Source organism: Bos mutus, chromosome 1 (genome assembly GCF_027580195.1).
Source record: "Bos mutus isolate GX-2022 chromosome 1, NWIPB_WYAK_1.1, whole genome shotgun sequence".
NCBI lineage: Eukaryota > Metazoa > Chordata > Mammalia > Artiodactyla > Bovidae > Bos > Bos mutus.
In genome coordinates, this window is record NC_091617.1 from 53,035,106 (window position 1) to 53,041,298 (window position 6,193).

A 6,193-nucleotide genomic window follows, 5' to 3' on the forward strand; every position below is an offset into this window, starting at 1 on the left:
GAATATGCTATCTAGGTTGGTCATAACTTTCCTTCCAAGGAGTAAGCGTCTTTTAATTTCATGGCTGCAATCACCATCTGTAGTGATTTTGGAGCCCAGAAAAAATAAAGTCTGACACTGTTTCCACTGTTTCCCCATCTATTTCCCATGAAGTGGTGGGACCGGATGCCATGATCTTCATTTTCTGAATGTTGAGCTTTAAGCCAACTTTTTCCCTCTCCTCTTTCACTTTCATCAAGAGGCTTTTTAATTCCTCTTCACTTTCTGCCATAAGGGTGGTGTCATCTGCATATCTGAGGTTATTGATATTTCTCCCAGCAATCTTGATGCCAGCTTGTGTTTCTTCCAGTCCAGCGTTTCTCATGATGTACTCTGCATAGAAGTTAAATAAACACGGTGACAATATACAGCCTTGATGTACTCCTTTTCCTATTTGGAACCAGTCTGTTGTTCCATGTTCAGTTCTAACTGTTGCTTCCTGACCTGCATACAGATTTCTCAAGAGGCAGGTCAGGTGGTCTGGTATTCCCATCTCTTTCAGAATTTTCCACAGTTTATTGTGATCCACACAGTCAAAGGCTTTGGCATAGTCAATAAAGCAGAAACAGTTTTTCTGGAACTCTCTTGCTTTTTCCATGATCCAGTGGATGCTGGCAATTTGATCTCTGGTTCCTCTGCCTTTTCTAAAACCAGCTTGAACATCTGGAAGTTCACGGTTCATGTATTGCTGAAGCCTGGCTTGGAGAATTTTGAGCATTACTTTACTAGAGTGTGAGATGAGTGCAATCAATGAAAAAGTTCAGTTTTCATTCCAATCCCAAAGAAAGGCAATGCCAAAGAATGCTCAGACTACCGCACAATTGCACCATACTAATGCCAGTATGCGTAGGGGTGCAGTACATGGAAACTCTATATACTTCTCCTCAATTTTCTGTAAATCTAAAACTATACTAAAATAAAGCTTATTAATGAAGAAGAAAAAAGCACTATACTGACATCTTATAAACTATTTAAGTGCCAACAAGCACACCTACCTTCCAGAAGATTTTACTTGGAGGAAGAGTGATCATGCACCTGATTTGCCTGGGATAGTCCCAGTTTATGTCAGTTATTCAGTTATAATTATTAACTGAGCCTGTCTTTGTTCCCAAAAGTGCTTCATTTGGGATGATAAATTACATGATCACTGTACTTAGGAAAAAGGCAAGTAACATCTGTCTTTGAATGCAAAGAACTGGACCATGCCTTTTCCTTAGTGTCTCATTCAAGACTCACAATGTTCCTATGAGGATGACTTTGTCCTCTGCAATTTGCAGATGGAAAAATTGGAGCTTAGAAACTCACTTACTTAACCATACACATAGTCACTGGAAAATCCTGCAGTTAAACCTTCATCTCTAGGACTCCAAAGATTTTACTCTTTCTATTGCACTATCTGAATGTTGAAGAAAAGCCAGGTCATCTTTGGACTTCTTTCCAGACCGTGTAATTCTTTATGTATTTATTTTTTTTAATTAATTTTATTTTATTTTTAAACTTTACATAATTGTATTAGTTTTGCCAAATATCAAAATGAATCCGCCACAGGTATACATGTGTTCAGTATTCTTGCCTGGAGAATCCCAGGGACGGGGGAGCCTATTGGGCTGCCGTCTGTGGGGTAGCACAGCGTCGGACACGACTGAAGTGACTTAGCAGTTAGCAGTATAGTAGTTATACCTAAGAAGCTCATATGCATACTACTGAGCTAGTATAAAGTAGAGATTTTTAGAGTTTCATTTATAAAACTCTTTAGGAGTTTTTTCAATAAATGATGATGACGTTACATGTTATTTCTGTTTATTCCTGGGTATCTGACAATGACTCATAAGTACAATGCTAGGTTGCACCCAGATATACTGTCTGATCTGAGTAGAGAAAAGCTATGGGCCTGTGCCACCATATGTCTGCAGCAGGAATGAATTTTGGGGGAAGCAGAGAATCCTGTGGATTACGGCAGCTCACTCTTCTGACTGGCTGGAAAGAACAAACCAACCTTTCTTTTTTTTACTCTCAGTACATCTGGGCTCAGTTCAAAGACTGCAGTTTCTTGGTAGGTCTTCCAGACAGATTCTTCTCTGTCACTTCCATATTCTTCTCAGAGTATATCAGCCATCTTGGGCACTTGCTATCTTTCCAAAAAAGAAAGGCCTGCCTTGGGATATCATTTTCAGTTGTGATAGAATACACTGGAGTGGAAGCTGTTTCATAAAGGATCTCTTCAAAAGATGATTAAACTTTCCTACCTAGGTGAAACTTTTGAAAAGTGGGTAAGAACTTCACTCTGTGTCATGCTTTAGGAAGCAGGTTGTGTAGTAGATACGAGTATCAGCTCTAGATGGGGTATGAGGTCTGCCGTTTGGAGTCCTGCCAGTAGTACCTCTTCTCTGGTCCTCAGTTTTCTCGGGTGAAACATGGAAGCAATAAAGCAGACGTTTCATAGGGATGAGCTTGTTATGAGCTTAAACAGGCGTATAAGAGACGTAGCCTTGCAATATAAGTTCTGTGAGGGTAGGAGAGGTTTGACTCCATTCTTACAGTTCCAGAAGTTTTTAAAGTATGATCTAAGGACTCGGGAAGGGGGCAGTCCTGAGGTCAAAACTATTTTATTAAAAACACGAAGACATAGACTTATGGACATGGGGAGAGGGGAAGAGAGGGTTAGATGAAAACAAAAATACTAAGACATTATTTGCCTTTTTAACTCTCATTCTCAAATGAGTGCAGAATTGAATTTTCCAGAATCTACATGGTGAGAGATATTGTAATAGATAGAATGCAGAAGCAGATATGAGAAAATCCAGCTGCCTTTTACTGAAGAGATTTGCAAAATTACAAAACAATAAACTCTTCTCACTAACATTTTTTCCCTTGTAAAAATAGTTGTTCACATAAAAACATGTTTTATGTTAATATATAATGGATTTATATTATTATTGGTAAGAGAATAAATAAATACAAATTTTTAAATATTCCAGTTTAACTTTCTAATATAGTAAATATCAATGGCTATACCTCACATAATCAAAGTTTCTTTGAGGCCTAAAACAATTTCTAAGAGTGTGAGGGGGTCGGGAGACCAAGAAAACCAACAGCCACTAATTTAGCATAAGCATGGCACATGGTAACCACTTAATAAAACAATGATCAAATCACTAGGGCCTGGCTTAGTGTAACTGCTCAATAAATGAGATTGCTATTGCTGCTGCTGATGTGTTGATGGTGGTGATGAAAATCATGATGTGAAGTTTGTTGGGAGCCTTCTATATGACTGGAGTAAATATAACAGTAATTTTTAATGGAAATTTTATGTTGCCTTAGGCATAGCAGATGTTAAAGTTTAAAGTAATACAAAATTATTTTCAGTGTTTAGACTCCTTTTTTTGCTCATTCTCTTCCTAATGGGGTTGCTCATTCTCATTCTACCAGAAGCATTTTGGAATTGAGCCAAGGTCTGAAAAAATCAAAATACTATGTTTGGCACCAGACTGAATGATATGAAGGTCAGGATCTTTGTGTTTCACAAATTAAGGAGTCATGGGCATGTACTTAATACATACTGTGAAAACTAGAGGGAGAACAATGCCTCTAAAATTTCTCAACAAACAGGGTGATGGAGGGTTCCATGCCCCCAATCCTCCTCTCAATTTCCCCTTCCTAGGATAAATTGTCTAGTCCAGCTACTAGAACACACACTTATATTTTGTCTAGATACACTGCTACACTGGTTCACCAGGAAGAAAAACATTTCTGGGTAGTGTTTGCTGATTTCCATGGTATAAATATGGGGCCTCCCAGGTGGCTCAGTGGTAAAGAATCTGTCTGCCAATGCTAGGAGTCATTGAGTCGTGCTCTAGAGCCCGGGAGCCACAACTACCGAGCCCACGTGTCACAACTGCTGAAGCCTTCATACCCTCGAACTCCACAAGAGAAGTCACAGCAATGAGAAGCCAGTGCATTGCAACTGGAGAGTAGTCCCCACTCATCACAACTAAAGAAAAGTCCAAGAAGTGATGAAGAACAAGCACAGCCAAAAATATATAAAATTATTTTTTAAAAAGTTTGTGACTCTTAAATATTTTTAACATACTGCAAATTAAATATTTTGTATATGATCTCAAGGTCTAAAAGGAACCATTAGGAAAAAATGATTTGGGAAAATATTTTTTTCACATGTAGCTTCATGGGAATTATATGATGATGCAGTCTCAAAATTCAGAAAACTAAGATCATGGCATCTGGTCCCATCACTTCATGGCAAATAGATAGAGAAACAGTGGAAACAGTGGCTGACTTTATATTTTTGGGCTCCAAAATCACTGCAGATGGAGATTGCAGCCATGAAATTAAAAGATGCTTGCTCCTTGAAAGAAAAGTTATGACCAACCTATACAGCATATCAAAAAGCAGAGATATTACTTTGCCAAAAAAGGTCCATCTAGTCAAGGCTATGGTTTTTCCAGTAGTCATGTATAGATGTGAGAGTTGGACTATAAAGAAAGCTGAGTGCTGAAAAATTGATGCTTTTGAACTGTGGTGTTGGAGAAGACTCTTGAGAGTCCCTTGGACTGCAAGGAGATCCAATCAGTCCATCCTAAGGGAGATCAGTCCTAAATATTCATTGGAAGGACTGGTGCTGAAGCTGAAACTCTAATACTTTATTTATTTATTTATTTTGGTATGGGGAGGGAGGAGGGAGGAGGGTTCAGGATGGGGAACACGTGTATAATTTTTTTTAAATTAAAATTGAATAAAAAAAAAATGAAACTCTAAAACTTTAGCCACCTGATGTGAAGAACTGTCTCATTTGAAAAGACCCTGATGCTAGGAAAGATTGAAGGTGGGAGGGGAAGGGAATGGCAGAGCATGAAATGGTCGTATGGCATCACCGACTCAGTGGACATAAGTTTGAGTAGACTCCGGGAGCTGGTGATGAACAGGGAGTCCTGGTGTGCTGCAGTCCATGGGGTCGCAAAGAGTAGGACGTGACTGAGTGACTGAACTGAACTGAACTGAACAGTGGGATTAATTTTCATATTGACTGGTAATACTAAATGATTCATTTTTAAATTTCAGCTTTATTGAGGTATAACTGACATACAAACTGCATGATTTTTAAAGTGTACATGCATGCCACAACTACAGAGCCCACATGCCACGACTTCTGAGTGCACATGCCCTAGAGCCCGTGCTCCCCAACAAGAGAAGCCTGCCAGCCACAACTTGAGAACATTCATGCATCGCAACCAAGAGCCCTCACACCACTGCGGAGACCCAGAACAACCAAATAAAAATAAAACAAATAAGTGTACGTTGTGGTGATCTGATATAGGTATACATTGTGAAAGAATCCCCCCATTCAGTTAATAAACATATCCATCACTTCACACAGTTTGGTTTTGTGTGTGTGAACATTTAAGTTCTACCCTCTTAGCAAGTACCGATTGTGCAAAACAGTTTTACCAACTATAGCCATCACTTTATACATTAGATGCTTAGAACTTATTTATCCTATAGCTATATAATAAAAGTTCGTACCTGCTTATCACCCTTTCCCTGTTTCCCCATCCTCCAGCCCCTGGTAACCATTTTTTCTGCGCTCTGTTTTTATGTTTGGTTTTTGTTTTAGATTCCACATAGCTAAACTATATGCTTTTTTTTTTTAAACTGTATTCTTAAACAAAACAAAACTAATCTAGGATTAAATCCCACGGTTCTTTCTTTCCTATCTTTTATCACTAAACTCAAGTCTAGCTCCAATCTTTTCAGAATCGTATGCTTATTTTCTCCTTGCTCTTGTTAACTCACAGTGTGTGGTGAGGTAATTGGAAGGCAAGGAGCTGTGTTTAATCCTTTTTTGCATGGTTTGACTTGGCATTCCAGAATGCACAATTTCATGAAGAGAGACAAGCAGAATGACTCAAGCTAATATCGAATGCAAATTTCCAGCCTGTTTCTCAGCATGCTAGGTAGTAAAATCGAGGAACTATAGGTTGTAAATGAATTTAGAGGTCATTCATTTCCTTGCAACTTACAATATAGTTAGGAACCAGCAGCATCAGCAGCATCACTTTGTTCAAAATGTAGAACCTCAGATCTCATCTCAGACCTGCTGAATCAGACTCTATTTTAACAAGACCCCAGGTAATTTGCT